We start from the raw sequence: 18,551 nt of genomic DNA, 5'->3' as shown, positions 1-18,551 counted from the left end.
GAGCGCAGAGCCTGAGACGGGGCTCCATCCCAGGACTCTGAGATCCTGGCCTGAGCTGAAATCAAGAGTTGAATGCTCACCCGACTGAGCTACCCAGGTGCCCCCATCATCAAACTATTTTTTTAAATATTCCTTAGCCAGAACATTTCAAATCATCTCTTCTTTCTCATTACCTCCTTTCACGGGTTTAATCAGTACCCTGTCACATTGAGCAGAATGAAGGCAGGTTTGGCTTGTTCCTTCCAGGAGGCCACTTGTGGGATTGAGAGCCAGATGCCTACAATGGGATTATTATGTGAAGGTGTTGCTTGGACCATGGATGGATGTGGAAGACAGGCAAAATGAATTGAGCCCAAGTCGGCAAGGAGTTGCCAACTGACACTGACCATATTGGGAGTAGATGCATAAGTCACGTGCCAAGGCATTAGCAGCAAATGTGTAGGAGACACCCAGTGATAAGACAAAATCAAGGGCATCCACCTGCTTAAAAGTAGACTGAAGGATCCCTCCTCAGTACCAATGAGGATGCAGTGAGTTACCAAAATGTCATATTAGAAAATACAGAAGGAGGAAAACAACTGGAGAGGGAGTTTGATTTTTAATTGACTGAATATTTATCCAAAAAGAGACCATATAATTTAGAAGAATCCAAAACCTTTCTTCTGTAGAAAACTTTAAATTTTTCTGTCATAACCCAACAGTAATGAGAAGACTGGATTCTTACTGAAATTTCTTGCACATCCAAGTTAGCAACACGTTCATTTTCAACCCACCACATGTTATTTTTTAAATTATATCCAGTATATACATACTATTAAACTAGAGAGAAGAACTTATTCCAATTTCAAGGCGTATAGAGGCTTTATTGTCAATGAGTCCAGTGAGATGGCAGTGACAGTGTCATACTACCTTGTCTTAGCTTGAGCTGACATAATAAAACATCATAGACTGTATGGCATAAGCAACAGAAATTTATTTTCTCACAGTTCTGGGGCCAGAAAGTCCAAATTCAGGGTACCAGTGTAATCGATCTCTGGTAATGACCCACTAATGAACCACTTTCCTGCTAAGTCCTTACATGGTACAGAGAAAGACAGCAAGTTCCCTGGAGCATCTTTTTACAAGGGCGCTAATCGCATCATAAAGGCCCCACTCTCATAACCCCATCTGAACCTAATTATCCCCCAAAGGTCCTATCTTCAAATACCATCATATCAGGGATTGGGGCCTCAACATATAAATTTGGAGAGGACATAATTCGTTCAAAGCATAGCCTAACCAAAAAGATACCAAAATTGCTACATTTCTGTATTGTCAGTAAAAATAAAGGAGGAAGGAGACTAATCATTTACAAGGGAAGATTAAAAGCAGTTAAATATTAGGTTATCCTGAAGCCTAGACACACAGTTACTTCAGAGTCTGACTGCTGTGTGAATCCCCACATGAAGTTTGGCAAGGAACCACTGAAGTCTGCCAGTGTATAAGAACCAGTTCTGCCCACCCAAGACAAAGCCCACAGCATCTTTAAGCCATCTCAGAAGCATGCTGTGACCCACTTTATAAAGTACAGCATTAGTTCCAGCAGTGTCAAAATGAATGCTTGGCCAGTCTCCAGATATAGAGGAGTTTTAACAGTGCCATTTTAGAAACTTTGTCCTGCGTCTTGAATAGACAAGGAAAAACACTGGAAAACAATCAAGAAATCTTGTGAGTCATACTGCACTATCATTTTATATAATTTTTTTCTTACTCATTGACATGATATTTGTGGAATACCAGGCATGGTTTTTATATAACATCTATTTAAAAAGAAAATATCCTAGGGGAGCCCTAGTCAAATGATGACAGTTACTTTGCAGAGTCACTGTGTTGTATTGGAAAATTCACTCCACTAAGAATTTAGATTCTAGAATCTAATCCCTCAGCTGTCACTAAATGGCTGTGTGACAATGATCAGTCACTCAATCTCTAGACCATAAGTTTTGCCATCTGTTAAATGGATCCCATAGTAACCCCTTTACTCTCTTCTCTACTTGTCTCATGTAAATATTTCAATAGGATAATGTCAGGGAAAAAGAAAAAAAAAACTTTAAAACAAGGAGATAGTATGTAGGTGCAAAGCATTTTGTTTTCTTTTGGGTTTTTTTGTTTGTTTGTTTGTTTTTCCTCTCTCTCTTTCTCTTATTATGTTACCTTGAAATGCTCTGATTGCTCTCAAACTGGGACAAGGATGGGTAAAATACAAGTAAAAGTTAGAAAAAGAATGTGGATATGTGAAAGCCTAGCTGGGTATGTATTGAATGGTTTGAGGTCACTTTAGTTTTACTATTCTAACATTTGCTAGAATGAACGTGTCACTCCTAGGGACTCTATCTTGTATTTCTGTTTTCTAAAATGCCAGACGATTTCATGAAGGACACTCATCCTGGTTAGTAGTATTTCTGCCTGAACTATTTTATAATCTCTAGTGGGCCACTTTCACAAATAAGAAAACCCAATTCTAAGGTGGATGCCTTGATATCTTGAAATTAACACTCTTAAAACTTAAAGTTTGTTTTGTCTTTGCTCTCTCTTCCTCCAGTGACTGTAGCTTTAATCATTAGAGCATGAGCAAATCCACTATCTCTTATCTCAAAACCTCTTGACCAGACATGCTTTATAATCAGGTTATTTTAGATTTATAGGCAGGTGATATTGCACAAATTGTTTAATGTTGTAACATTCTACCCCCTTCACCTCAAGGAGTGAATGTAGCACCTCACAGCCAAGTACACTAATATTTTGGCAGTGAAGCAAATGAATGTTCACAAGTGTAATAAATGAAGACTAGAAATGGTCTCACATCAGTTCAGGTTAGTATTTGCAGCCAAGTAAGTTCAAGTCGGGGCAGATGTTACAGCCAACTAAGTTTAAAGAAGTTCTGGTTTTTAGAGTTGTTTGGATATTAGAACTGCAGATAAGAGATTATATAGATCTATAGGGGGAAAACCTGAGGTTCACTTTTTACACTCAGCCTCAAATCCAGAAAAATTGCCAACTTTTCCAGGGTAGAAAAAAACAGATCAACTCTCAGTTTCCATATCCACTTCTCAAGTCTGTGTTTGATGTTAATTTGTTGTTAATGTCAGGATTGGTCATGGATTTTTTAAATATACTTACATTTAATTTGGAAAGGACCTTAGAAATCACTTGATATAAACCTTTACTTACCTAATAATAAGCTTGGCTCAGAGAATTTACATGAATCTTTGTGCATGGAGAATCAAAGCATAAACGTCAGAGTCAATTAGATGGATCTGTCTTCAAATCCTTCCTCTACTTCTTGCTGGTAGTATAAAATGGAGTAAGTTACTCCATTTTCTTAGCCTCAGTGCTCTCATCTGTAATGTGAGGGTTATAATACCTCCATCATAGGCTTTCAAATTTATTACTGAATGTTTAGAGTGCCTGCTTAGTAGCAGGCACTGGTCTAGGCACGGGGAATACATCAGGATTGTTTTTAGCATTAAGTGTGACAGTATATATAAAACTTAGCAAAGTGGCTGGCACCTTATAGATAGTAATTACTATGGTCAGTTATTTTTATCATCCAATGGTAGAGTCATTGAAAAAAATCTCAACACTCCAGGATCACAATTCACTTATTCTTTAAGAAAAATGGAGAGAAGGGTGCCTGGGTGGCTCAGTCAGTTAAGCATCCAACTCTTGATTTCAGCTCAGATCATAATCTCAGGGTTGTGGGATTGAGCTCTGTGTCAGGCTCTGCACTGAGCATGGAGTCTGCTTGATCCTCTCTCTCCTCCTCTGCCCCTCCCCCTACTCACACTCTCTAAATAAATAAATAACTAAAATCTTGAAAAAAAAAAGAAAAATGGGGAGAGGTGGGTGTGGAAGTAGACAGTGTCATTTGTTCATGCCAATGTGCCCGGAATAATATTGGATTTGGAATATTACAATATCAGTGTTTCTTTTTTTTTTCAAGATTTTATTTATTAGAGAGAGTGAGAGAGAGAGAGCACATGAGAGGGGGGAGGGTCAGAGGGAGAAGCAGACTCCCTGCTGATCAGGGAGCCCGATGCGGGTCTCGATCCTGGGACTCCAGGATCATGACCTGAGCCGAAGGCAGTCGCTTAACCAACTCAGCCACCCAGGTGCCCACAATATTAGTGTTTCAATATCAGTGATTTCCTGGTTCGTGTTAGAGGTTACCTAGCTTTATGGTGCCATTAAAATGTCCCAGTCTTGGGAAATGTCCTTCTAAAGGGGTAGAATCTCAGAGACTGCCTAAGTTACAGACTACCCATGTTTATTGGTTTCTCAGCATCATTCTTTTATTTCTTAGGTACTTGAGCTAAAATTTTATAGCTAAATGGGAACATAGCTATTTCTAATAATAACAGATGTTCCACTATTTTTATTACTTCCATGATGCAATAGCATTTTCTTAAGAACAACAACAAAAAAAACATAATGCAAACATTTTGAACTAATGAAAAAGGTTAATTGTTAGAATACCATTGCCAATATTAATAGTCAGCAACTTACATGTTTTGTTGGGTTAGGTGCTAGCTGAAGATGAATCAGCAAGATATTATTTCTGTTTTGTATGAAATTGAATGCTTGTTCTTATTTTTTTCCTGTTAGTGAATTTTATAATTTTTAATCTTTTCTGTGCAGGTCAGTGTTATTTTAGCTTTTAGTTTAATTTTAAAGAAAGCATGAGGGACCAAGAATATTTTTTTACCCCAGAAAATACAGTATATGCACTTTGCTTTTCATTGGAACTTTTCTGTAATTCAATGCTAGTTGTGGAGTTTTTGAAACACGTGGGAGCAAACTGGCAGTCATCTTAGAAATGTTCCCTGCTTTCACTCAAATCATAGAAATGACTAACTGGAAGCATTTCATTTCAATATAGAATAATGATGTATTTAACATTTTGGATGGAGAGAATGAAATACGTGTGAGTCATAGGATTCTGGCTCATTAAAGTGAAACAGCACTCAACAAATTGATTTGAGTGTGTGTGTGTGTGCGTGTATGTGTGTGTGTGTGTAGTAAAAAAAAAGATATAAACCAGTTAATTTTTTTATTAATTTTATTTTATTATGTTAGTCACCATACATTACATCATTAGTTTTTGATGTAGTGTTCCATGAGTCATTGTTTGCGTGTAACACCCAGTGCTCCATGCAATATGTGCTCTCCTTAATACCCATCACCAGGTTAACGTATCCCCCCAACCCCCTCCCCTCTAAAACCCTCAATTTGTTTCTCAGAGTCCATAGTTTCTCATGGTTCATCTCACCCTCCGATTTACCCCCCTTCATTTTTCCCTGCCTATTTTTTTTTTAAATATAATGTATTATTTGTTTCAGAGGTACAGGTCTGTGATTCATCAGTCTTACACAATTCACAGTGCTCACTATGGCACATACCCTCCCCAATGTCTATCACCCAGCCACCCCATCCTTCCCACCCCCCACCACTCCAGCAACCCTCAGTTTTAAACCAGTTAATGTTTTAAAAATTATTCAGATTCCTACTAAGGAAATACATTACAGTATGACTGATACATAAGCTCCATTCAGTTTACTGAATCATATTTATAGAAGTTCCACTTTTTATGTATTTTTAAGATTTTAGTATTTTTGAGACATTTTGGTAGAATGGAAGAGACACAAGTAGTTTGAGGGGAGTAAATCCCTTTTATTTTCAAAATCCTGTAACACAGTGTTTGTTCTAAGATGAGTTTTGTTTTAGGATTGGGCAAGTGACATATTTCTCAGGGAATTTTCCAGCGATTTCTGAAGATTTTAGAAATTATCACTCCAGGGTTCCAAAATTTCAACAGCACAGGTTTGAAAGATGGAAGGTTATAAAAATAGTTTGCAAAGGGGCTCTCAATACAGAATAGTAAACTGGAAAAAAAATAAAGTGTAAGTAAAAATGCTTTTCCTTGCCTTGTCTTTGAAAAACAACATTCTACATTGACTTGAAAAAACACTGGGAACTAGAAGTTCTAGAAACAGAAGGAATAGCAGCAGCTGACTACAGCGGTCACTCCTCTGGCCCTTTACATGAGTTTGCACACAGAATAAATTTAATTATGGCTACCAATTCCATGTTGCTTAATGTAAAGGGAGTCTAGGCAGGGAAATGTGGTCTAAATCAAACAAAGCAAGTGAAAACCTCAGAAACTCACCGAGATCATTATTTATTAAGGAACATATATAATTCCTAAAAATAAGTTTGATAAATATTGATATTAAGTAAAGGCTATACACCTCTCTCATTGCAATTTCCCAAATTGAAAGTATGCCTTACCTTTTATGATATAAAAAATGTCATAAAAATTTGGAGTATAATATCAATTGCTGTTTTCCAATTTGGTAATGGTGATAGTGGTGGTGGAAAGGGAAGATAGATAGATGATATAAACCTAACTTTTTCATACTAAACAGTCTTGTTTACTCAATCCAGATAAAATTCACCGAGTGGATTTTTTTTATTTGTATCATAATTTTTTATGTTTTCTTCTTGATGACTTAGAATACTTTGAGTATGAAAAATTAAACTATCTTAGTATTACTTTCCAACTTAGATATGGTTATATTTAATATAGTTGCATATAAACAGCTCTTTAGTCTTGAAAATCAAATAAATTGTTTGAACTAAAAAAAAAGTCAACACTCTTATATTCACATATTGTAGCCTCTGAGAATACAATTTATGTTTGTATGGAACTACCTCAATGTACAATTTCATTTTGTCAAACAAACTCACAAACTATTCTGTTAATGTATATTTATTTCTCTTTTTTGGTATTGTAAACTCATATCAGACACACTTAAAAACCACATAATAAGAGAAATTATTTTCCCCTTTTTAAGGAATAATTTGTAACATTAACAAGATACGGTGGGAAACCAGAGTGAACCACACCCATTAATAATACAAACATCCCAAGGTGCATAACTACCAGCAGACCCAGTAGATTATAAATAACAAAAACAAAAATTTTATTTTCTAAAGATGTAAAAGGAAAGTAGGTCTGAGAGAAGAATGACAGAATCATCTTTCATGCCTGCTTAGTGATACTTAGCAGGCCAAAGAAAAATAAAACAATCTGTCTCCAGTGCTCAGAGACCTGCACAAAGACCTAATTAGAACCTAGGTGGCAGCACTGAAGGCAAATAAAGGATTAAGAAACAGAAATATAACAGCCATTTTTACTGAAGTATTTTATTTTCCCTTGAGAAGTTATACCAATGGATTGAAGAATATGGTGTTCCACTTTTCATATAGTCTTAGAGACTGGTCTTAAAGTTAGGAAGTTATTTGGGGCAGCCACTTGACAATTATTCATGCCACTGAAGATATGAGTAATCAAAAGTCCTGAAATTTTTAAAAAATATCATTTACACTTAGGTAGGAATGAGTTAATACCCTACACTTAAAGAGATAAAAATTACTTTCTAGGAGCTTATTACATATAAAAAGAAGACAAACACTAAGCAATGATTCAGAGGGAGTTTAGAAGTCCACACTACCTCCTTTTCCTGAGCCCTTGACATTGAGCACTACTGGAAAATGGTCAACTTCATTTTACTACCCTGTTACTCCTTGATGGTTTAAGAAGCTCTCTGCTCTCTTAAAGAGCCCAACTATGAGATTCAGTCAAATGTGCTTCTAAGGACGTTTCTTCTTCTTAAGAAGAATATGTCTAAAGTGTCAGCCAAAGATGTAATTTAATGTGGTGATTAATTACAATAACAGCTATAGAGTTGCCACCAAACTAAAGAAAATTGTAGAATAAAGACTAAGAAGATTGTTCTAGATGATTTTGATAAACAAATTTGTATATGTTGGCCATGGATATAGTTTGGAATAGGAGTTTTCAATTTTCATGGAACATCAAAAGTACCTGAGAAGATTTTAATACAAATTATTATGTCACACATTAGATTTTCTAAATATGGGAAACTGGAGACTATATTTATTAAAAGTCCTCCAGGTGGTGGTTGTGATATGCATTCTTGTTTGAGAATAATCGGTCTAGATTGAGAATACTTATTTTACTTAATCCTAGATATGTATCTTTTTGTTCCTAACCGAATCAAAAGTGTAAAAACTATCAGTTATATGATTAGTCTTAATTTGAGAAATTATCTAATATTTCTTCTAATCTTAATGTTTTAGCTATATTTGTGTGTAGACCTGACTTGTTTAGAATTTTTTTCCATAAATAGCTGACAAACATGTTTAAATTAAAAAAAAAAAACACTTTACAAGTAGCAAACTAATTGTGAATTGAAACAAGTCATTTTTTTCGCTGATAAAACTTGCAAACATATGACAGAAATTATTATGTTTATTGTGTTTAGACGTTCAGGAAAATATTATTAAGTTGAAAACACACTTTTAAAAAAAGAGTATACGTAGTATGGAATGATGTTTATTAATGAACCAGTCCATTCTTTAACCAGAAACCCACCTCATCACAAGATTTCAAAGGCTTTACTTGTCAGGCTTTTCTCTTACTCTAAGATCCCATTCCTACTGAATGCTCGGTTCTACTCAGGCATCATCTCTCTCCACACTGAATCAGATACAGTACATCCTTGCTTCCTTGATTGCCCCCAGACAGTCTTTACACGAGCAGATTTAGTTAAATTTCTGGAAAAGACAGTGTATTACAATACTGCACCACAAAATAAACAAACATGAATTTTAAAAGCCCTGTTTATATGCATGGGTGAATATGTATATGTGTATAAAATACACTCTTTTTCCTTTTTTTTTATTTTGGGATAATAACAATATATTCAAAAAGGTGATAGTTCTCTTTGATTTTTTCTATTATTGTGTTATGTTAATCACCATACATTACATCATTAGTTTTTGATGTAGTGTTCCATGATTCATTGTTTGTGTATAACACCCAGTGCTCCACGCAGAACGTGCCCTCCTTAATACCCATCACCAGGTTAACCTATCCTCCCACCCCTCTCCCTTCTAGAAACCTCAGTTTGTTTTTGAGAGTCCATAGTCTCTCATGGTTCATCTCCCCCTCCGTTTTCCCCCCTTCAATCTTCCCCTCCTGCTATCTTCTTCTTTTTTATATATATATAATGTATTGTTTCAGAGGTACAGGTCTGTGATTCAACAGTCTTGCACAATTCACAGCACTCACCATAGCACATACCCTCCCCAATGTCTATCACCCAGCCACCCCATCCCTCCCACCCCCCACCACTCTAGCAACCCTCAGTTTGTTTCCTGAGATTAAGAATTCCTCATATCAGTAAGGTCATATGATACATGTCTTTCTATGATTGACTTATTTCGCTCAGCATAATACCCTCCAGTTGCATCCATGTCGTTTAAATGGCAAGATTTCATTCCTTTTGATGGCTGCATAGTATTCCATTGTGTATATATACCACTTCTTCTTTATCCATTCATCTGTCGATGGACATCTTGGCTCTTTCCACAGTTTGGCTATTGTGGACATTGCTGCTATAAACATCGGGGTGCACATACCCCTTTGGATCCCTACATTTGTATCTTTGGGGTAAATACTCAGTAGTGCAATTGCTGGGTTGTACGGTAGCTCTATTTTCAACTTTTTGAGGAACCTCCATACTGTTTTCCAGAGTGGCTGTGCCAGCTTGCATTCCCACCCACAGTGTAGGAGGGTTCCCCTTTCTCCACATCCCCACCAACATCTGTCATTTCCTGACTTGTTAATTTAAGCCATTCTGACTGGTGTGAGGTAGAATCTCATTGAGGTTTTCATTTGGATTTCCCTGATGCCGAGCGATGCTGAGCACTTTTTCATGTGTCTCTTGGCCATTTGGTTGTCTTCTTTGGAAAAATGTCTGTTCATGTAAACGTTTTGCCCATTTCCTGATTGGATCATTTGTTCTTTGGGTATTGAGTTTAATTAAGTCCTTTATAGATTTTGGATACTAGCCCTTATCTGATATGTCATTTGCTAATATCTTCTCCCATTATGTCAGTTGTCTTTTGGTTTTGTTGCCTGTTTCTTTCGCTGTGCAAAAGCTTTTTATCTTGATGAAGTCCCAATAGTTCATTTTTGCCCTTGCTTCCCTGGCCTTTGGCGATGTTTCTAGGAGGAAGCTGCTGTGTCTGAGGTCGAAGAGGTTGCTGCCTGTGTTTTCCTTTAGGACTTTGATGGACTCCTGTTTCACATTTAGGTCTTTCAAATATTTGGAATCTATTTTTATGTGTGGTGTAAGGAAATGGTCCTGTTTCATTCTTCTGCATGTGGCTGTCCAATTTTCCCAACACCATTTGTTGAAGAAACTGTCTATTTTCCATTGGACATTCTTTCCTGCTTTGTCAAAGATGAGTTGACCATAGAGTTGAGGGTCCATTTCTGGGCTCTCTATTCTGTTCCATTGATCTATGTGTCTGTTTTTGTGCCAGTACCATACTGTCTTGATGATGACAGCTTTATAGTACAGCTTGAAGTCCAGAATTGTGATGCCACCAGCTTTGCTTTTCTTTTTCAACATTCCTCCGGCTATTCGGGGTCTTTTCTGGTTCCATACAAATTTTAGGATTATTTGCTCCATTTCTTTGAAAAAAGTGGATGGTATTTTGATAGGGATTGCATTGAATGTGTAGATTGCTCTAAGTAGCATTGACATCTTCACAATAATTGTTCTTCCAATCCATGAGCATGGAATGTTTTTCCATTTCTTTTGTCTTCTTCAATTTCTTTCATGAGTATTTTATAGTTTTCTGAGTCAGATTCTTTACCTCTTTGGTTAGATTTATTCCTAGGTATCTTATGGTTTTGGGTGCAATTGTAAATGGGATCGACTCCTTAATTTCTCTTTCTTCTGTCTTGTTGGTGTATAGAAATGCCACTGATTTCTGTGCATTGATTTTATATGCTGCCACTTTACTGAATTCGTGTATGAGTTCTAGCAGTGTTGGGGTGGAGTCTTTTGGGTTTTCCACATAAAGTGGAATATCATCTGCAAAGAGTGAGAGTTTGACCTCTTCTTTGACAATTCGGATGCCTTTTATATCTTTTTGTTGTCTGATAGCTGTGGCTAGGACTTCTAGTACTATGTTGAATAGCACTGCTGATAGTGGACATCCCTGCCATGTTCCTGTCCTTAGGGGGAAAGCTCTCAGTTTTTCCCCATTGAGAATGATATTCACTGTGGGTTTTTCATAGATGGCCTTTATGATATTGAGGTATGTACCCTCTATCCCTACACTCTGAAGAGTTTTAATCAAGAAAGGATGATATACTTTGTCAAATGCTTTTGCCGCATTTCCTCTATTGAGAGGATCATATGGTTCTTGTTCTTTCTTTTATTAATGTATTATATCACATTGATTGATTTGCAGATGTTGAACCAACCTTGCAGCCCAGGGATAAATCCCACTTGGTCGTGGTGAATAATCCTTTTAATGTACTATTGGATTTCATTGGCTAGTATTTTGGTGAGAATTTTTGCATCCATGTTCATCAGGGATTTTGGTCTGTAATTCTCCTTTTTGATGGGGTCTTTGTCTGATTTTGGAATCAAGGTAATGCTGTCCTCATAAAATGAGTTTGGAAATTTTCCTTCCATTTCTATTTTTTGGAAGAGTTTCAGAAGAATAGGTATTAATTCTCCTTAAATGTTGGTAGAATTCCCCCAGGAAGCCATCTGGCCCTGGGCTGTTGTTTAATGGGAGATTTTTGATGACTGCTTCAATTTCCTTAGTGGTTATGCGTCTGTTCAGGTTTTCCATTTCTTCCTGGTTCAGTTTTCGTAGTTGATAAATCTCTAGGAATGCATTCGTTTCTTCCAGATTATCTAATTTGCTGGCATATAGTTGCTCGTAATATGTTCTTATAACTGTTTGTATTTCTTTGGTGTTGGTTGTTATATCTCTTCTTTCATTCATGATTTTATTTATTTGGGTCCTTTCTCTTTTCTTTTTGGTAGGTCTGGCCAGGGGTTTATCAATCGTATTAATTCTTTCAAAGAACCAGCTCCTAGTTTCGTTGATCTGTTCTACTGCTCTTTTGGTTTCTATTTCATTGATTTTTGCTCTGATCTTTATTATTTCTCTTCTCCTGCTGGGTTTAGGCTTTATTTGCTGTCCTTTCTCCAGCTCCTTTAGGTTTTTGGGTTAGGTTGTGTATTTGAGACCTTTCTTGTTTCTTGAGAAAGGCTTATATTGCTATATACTTTCCTCTTAGGACTGCCTTTGCTGCATCCCAAAGATTTTGAACAGTTGTGTTTTCATTTTCATTGGTTTCCATGTATTTTTTAATTCTTCTTTAAATTCCTGTTTGACCCATTCATTCTTTAGTAGGATGCTCTTTAGCTTCCATGTATTTTAGTTCTTTCCGACTTTCCTCTTGTGATTGAGTTCTAGTTTCAAAGCATTGTGGTCTGAAAATATGCAGGGAATGATTCCAATCTTCTGGTACCAGTTGAGACCTGATTTGTGACCTAGGATGTGATCTACTCTGGAGAATGTTCCATGGGCACTAGAGAAGAATGTGTATTCTGTTGCTTTGGGATGGAATGTTCTGACTATATCTGTTTAGTCCATTTGGTCCAGTGTGTCATTTAAAGTCTTTATTTCCTTGTGAATCTTTTGCTTAGATGATCTGTCCATTTCAGTGAGGGGGGTGTTAAAGTCCCCTACTATTATTATATTGTTGTCAATGTGTTTCTTTGCTTTTGTTATTAATTGGCTTATATAATTGGCTGCTCCCATGTTCAGGGCATAGATATTTACAATTGTTAAATCTTCTTGTTGGATAGACCCTTTAAGAATGATATACTGTCCTTCCTCATCTCTCATTATAGTCTTTGGTTTAAAATCTAATTTGTCTGATATAAGGATTGCCACCTCAGCTTTCTTTTGGTGTCCATTATAATAGTAAATGGTTTTCCACCCCCTCACTTTCAATCTGGAGGTGTCTTTGGGTCTAAAATGAGTCTCTTCCAGATGGCAGATTGATAGGTCTTGTTTTTTCATCCAATCTGATAGCCTGTGTCTTTGATTGGGACATTTAGCCCATTTACATTCAGGGTAACTATTGAAGGATATGATTTTAGTACCATTGTATTTCCTGTAAGGTGACTGTTACTGTATATTGTCTGTGTTCCTTTCTGGTATATGTTACTTTTAGGCTCTCCTTTTGCTCAGAGGACCCCTTTCAATATTTCTTATAGAGGTGGTTTTGTGTTTGCAAATTCTTTTTTTTTTTTTTTTTTTGTCCTTGAAGCTTTTTATCTCTCCTTCTATTTTCAATGACAACCTAGCTGGATATAGTATTCTTGGCTGCATATTTTTCTCATTTAGTGTTCTGAAGATATCATGCCAGTCCTTTCTGGCCTGCCAGGTCTCTGTGGATAGGTCTGTTGTCAATCTAATGTTTCTACCATTGTAGGTTATATATCTCTTCTCCCGAGCTGCTTTCAGGATTTTCTCTTTGTCTCTGAGACTCATAAGTTTTACTCTTAGATGTCAGGGTGTTGACCTATTTTTATTGATTTTGAGAGGGGTTCTCTGTGCCTCCTGGATTTTGATGCCTGTTTCCTTCCCCACATTAGGGAAGTTCTCTGCTATAATTTGTTCCAATATACCTTCTGCCCCTCTCTCTTTCTTCTTCTTCTGGGAATCCCAATTATTCTAATGTTGTTTCATCTTATGGTATCACTTATCTCTCAAATTCTGCCCTCGTGATCCAGTAGTTGTTTATCTCTCTTTTTCTCAGCTTCTGTATTTTCCCTCATTTGGTCTTCTATATCACTGATTCTCTCTTCTGCCTCATTTATCCTAGCTGTTAGCACCCCCATTTTTTATTGCACCTCTTTAATAGCCTTTTTGATTTTGACTTGGTTAGATTTTAGTTCTTTTATTTCTCCAGAAAGTGTTTCTCTAATAACTTCCATGCTTTTTTCAAGCCCAGCTGGTATCTTTAAAATCATGATTCTGAAAGCTAGGTCCAACATTGTACTAAAGTCCATATTGAGTAGGTCCTTGGCAGTCGGTGCTGCCTCTTGTTCTTTTTGTTGATGTGATTTTTTCCATCTTGTCATTTTGTCCAGGGGAGAGCAGATGAATGAGAGAACAAAATGCTAACAGGGTAACAACGTCCCCAGAAAATATACTCTAAACAAATCAGGAAGACCTGAAGCTGGGGGAAAAGAAAGGGAAAGAAAGAAAAAAGAAAAGAAAGAAAGAAAGAAAGAAAAAGATAAAGATAAAAACAAACAAAAACAGAATAAAACAAAAAAAACAGAATATGATCAAATATGATCAGGCTGGTGCATAAATCAGTGCCACACACTAGATTTGGGGTGTATTTTGGTCTGTTAGAAGAAAGTGCCTCCCAAAATTTTAAAGAAAGAAAAACTTATATATGTACAAAAATAACTGTTGATACGATAAAGGGATGGAATATGACTGTAAAGATGAAAACTATAAAAAAATTTTATAAAAGGAATTTATAACAGGTTGTTTGAAAAAAAAGAAGAGGATTTAAAAAAAGAAAAGAAAAGAAAAGGGAGGGAATGTGATCAGGCAGGAGACTAGAACAAAGCCATACACTAGAGATTTAGGGTATATTTTGATCTGTTAGAAGAAAATGTATATCAAAATTTTAAAGAGTGAACAACTTATATATATATGCCAAAAATAACGATAACTACTATGAAGGGATAGAATATGACTCTAAAAATGAAAAATAAAAATGTTTTTTTAAAAAGGGATTAATAAGATGTTGGTTGAAAATGGGAAAAAGAAAATTTCAAAAAAAAAAAAGACAGTTAAAAAAATTAAGTTTGAAAGACTAAAGAATCATGGTAAAAAAGCCATGGATTCTATGTGCAGTATTCCCCTAGCTCTGGAATTCTGCCATTCTCATTGATTGGTACACTTGGTCTTGGCCAGCAGTTCTTGCTGATCTTCCGGGGGAGGGGCCTGTTGCTGTGGTTCCCAAATGTCTTTACCGGGGGTGGAATTGCCCCGCCCTTGCCGGGTCTGGGCTAAGTAATCTGCTGGGTTTGCTCTCGGGAGCTTTTGTTCCCTGCAAGCTTTCTGCACAGATTTGGAGGACGACAGTGAAAATGGCAGCCTCCCAGTCTCCGCCCAGGAGGAGCCAAGAACTCGGGGCCCCACTCCTCAGTGCGCCCCCAGAGAAAAGCAGCAATCACTCCTGTCTCCCCAGTCTCTGGTTGCACTCTGTGCTCACCCGGCCTGTGACGAGTGTTTCTATCTCTGGCCCACGACCCCGTGTGGAGTCTCCAAACCCAGCAGATCCCTGTGGTGCGCTCCCATGCTGCTCCTCCTGGGGGAGGAAGGGGAGTCTCCCCAGATCTGCCGCTTGTTGGGTCCGTGCTGGAGGGGCAGTGGCCCGACTGTGCCGCAGGTCACGGTTTATGGCAAGCCCGAGCTGAGAGCCGGTGCCTCAGCTCCATCTCTGCAGCGGGGTTCCCTGCTCCGATACCTTGGAGCTCTGCTGCACTCAGGCACCCCAGAGGGTCCTGAGACCACACTGTTCCAGTGAGGTTTCCACCCCCCCACCCCCCCCACCCCCCACCCCCCCCCGCTTAGCCACTGGAGCAACGTCCCTCAGCGGAGCCAACTTCTAAAAGTTCCGATTTTGTGCTCTGCGGCTCTATCACTTGCCAGAAGCGGCAGACAGAGTCCCCTTCCCCGCCGTCTATCCTCCCAAATATCGCCTCAGATTCATTTCTCTGCACGTCCCCATCTTACCTTCCAGAAAGTGGTCGCTTTTCTGTTTAGAGAGTTATTGCTCTTCTTTTCTTTGATCTCCTGTTGAGTTCATAGGTGTTCACAATGGTTTGATCCTTATCCAGCTGAATTCCTGGGACCAGGCGAAATCCAGGTCTCCTACTCCTCTGCCATCTTGCTCCTCCCCCTAGTTCCCTTTAATTTTAAAATGAAGTGGAACAACACATATTAGGAACTATCTCTACGCTGACTAGGGAAAAAATAGCCTGACACAATTTTTAAAAATACAACGTTATGAAAACTTCCTGTGCTTCAGTTTTCTGGCCTATAAAATAAGCATAATGCTAGTACCTACCTCCTTGAGCTCCTGTACAATTTAAGGTCAAGCTCTTAAAACAGTGTTTCACAAATATACTCAATAAGAATTAGCTATTATTACTTTCCATCTTTTATTTCAAACTCCATGATTATAAAGAATGTCCCAGAATCTATTAACTGTACCACTAACCATGAATTCATCTACATAATTAGCTTTGTTTTTCCTCACCAATTTGGATTTTAAATTATTTTCTAATATAAATTTGTCAACAGGGAGAGAATTTCCTGAGAAGCAAATAAAAGAACAGTCAATCCTCATTTTGGTTTTCAATAATTGTGAATCACCTCTTTGCTAAAATTTATTTGTAACCCCCAAGTCAATACACAATGGTGCTTTCACAGTCATTTGTGGACATGTGCATAGCGGCAAAAGTTTTGACTCACTGACATTTTCAGCTGAGATCTAACAAGGCAATACTTTGCCTTCTTGTTTCAGCTCTCACACTGGAAACAAGTGTTCTTTTCATGGTCTATTTATTGCCATGTTTTTCTCATTTTCATGTTTTTTGTTGGTGATGGAGCTGTTTAAAATGGCCCCCAAGTATAGTGCTGAAGCACTGTTTAGTGGTCCTGAGTACAAAAAGGCTATGATGTGCCTTCTGTAGAAAATGTGTTAGATAAGCTTCACTCAGGCATGAGTTACAGTGCTGTTGACTGCAAGTTCAGTGTTCATTTATCAACAGTATACCACAACCAGAAAAAGAAAGAGGAAATTTGCCAATCTGTACATGAGGCCACTCAAGAAAGCGCTAAAGTAACATCTATAGTGTGTGATAAAGTTATGGATAAGATGGAAAAGTGGCTCAATAGGTGGGTTAATGAAATGAAAACAGATTATATATATATTTAAGTATAGTAAATAACATTATTGTGAGGTGCAAATGCTGACCCATGCTCAACAAAATATTAAACCCTTCTTGGCTACTGCTGGCTGGCTCACATGTTTCATTGGAGAATTCTGCAGGTCAGGAGCCTCCGGGAAAAAAAATTTTTAAATTACTTGTTAAGTAAAAAAGGGTTATGTGGAAGAGTAAGTTTTCAATACTGATGAAACTGGAGTCTGGCTTGTTTTACAAGGACAATGGAAAATGAATTTATTTAATGCAATGGCCTCCACAGTCCCTGGCTTTAAATCATTCAAAAGCCATATAGTAAATTATTGATGAGAAATATATATTAGATGAGGTGTCTTTAAACAGAAATTAACATAAAACAAGGTTAGGTATTGTTTGATGAAAATGTTGTGACCAGAGACTTACAGAAACCTAACTCAGCATTTCCCCTAGGAGCAAAGGCTCTGTATTTCCCAATTCAGTGTTTTCAGGTGAACTTACAGAACGTAATTGCCACAAATGACTGTTGACCATATCTGTCTTTTTTTTACTTTAGATTAGGATGTGTCATTCTGTTTTTTTTTTTTTTTTTTACTTTAGATTAGGATGTATCCTTCTGTTTTTATTTTTACATGTTTTTTCTCCTATCTTCATACTTTCCCATTTCAGAGTGTATCATTCATCATTATTGCCAAGGTTAAATCCTCTACTAGCCTCTTTTATTTATTTATTTTTAATTTTCATAATATTTTTTTAGAGAGAGAGAATGCACAAAAATTGGGGGAAGGGTAGAGGGAGAGGAAAAGAATCTTAAGCTGACTTCATACTGAGCACAGAGGGGATGTGGGGCTCCATCTCACAACACTGAGATTATAACCTGAACTGACACTCAACTGACAAAGCCACCCAGGCACCTCATGACTGGTCCTTTTTAATTTCAGTTATTCATGGTTGTTGTTGTTCCATATAAGCCTCTCAAATCATCCTTTCCAATATTCATCATTCTTATTCTAAGTTTCAAGTTTTCTTCCTTTGTACTCATCCTTCAGTCTAAAGTACTTTCTCCTGCATTTCTTTGATGGAGGTCTACTGGTGACAAAATTCTTAATTTTCTTTTATCTGAAAGTATTATTATACCTTCATTATTGAAAGATATTTTTGCGGGATATAGAATTCTGAGTAAACAGATCTTTTGTTTTAATATTTTAAAGGTTCTCCTACTATTTTCTGGCCTCCATTTTTCCTGATGCAAAGTCAAAGTTATTTCAAAAACCTGTTCCTTTGAGTGTAATTTATCATTTACTATGATTATTATGACAATTTTCTCTTTATCTTTGGTTTTCAATAATTTAAAGTGATGTGTTTTTCTTTTGCTATTACCATACTTGTAATTTGCTGAAATTCTTGAATATAAATATTTGTGTCTTTTATCAAATTAGAGAGCTTTTCAACGGTTATTTTTTCAAATTTTTTTTTCTTTTCACTCTGTCCTTTTTCTGGAATCCTAATTACACATACGCCAGAGATTATGATATTGTCACATCAGTCCCTTAGGTTTTCATATCACACATTAATTCATATCATATT

Source organism: Eumetopias jubatus, unplaced genomic scaffold (genome assembly GCF_037043125.1).
Source record: "Eumetopias jubatus isolate StellerSeaLion01/CBP00866 unplaced genomic scaffold, mEumJub1_p1.0 scaffold_2, whole genome shotgun sequence".
Taxonomy (NCBI): Eukaryota; Metazoa; Chordata; class Mammalia; order Carnivora; family Otariidae; genus Eumetopias; species Eumetopias jubatus.
Note: the sequence above shows the minus strand (reverse complement) of the source record.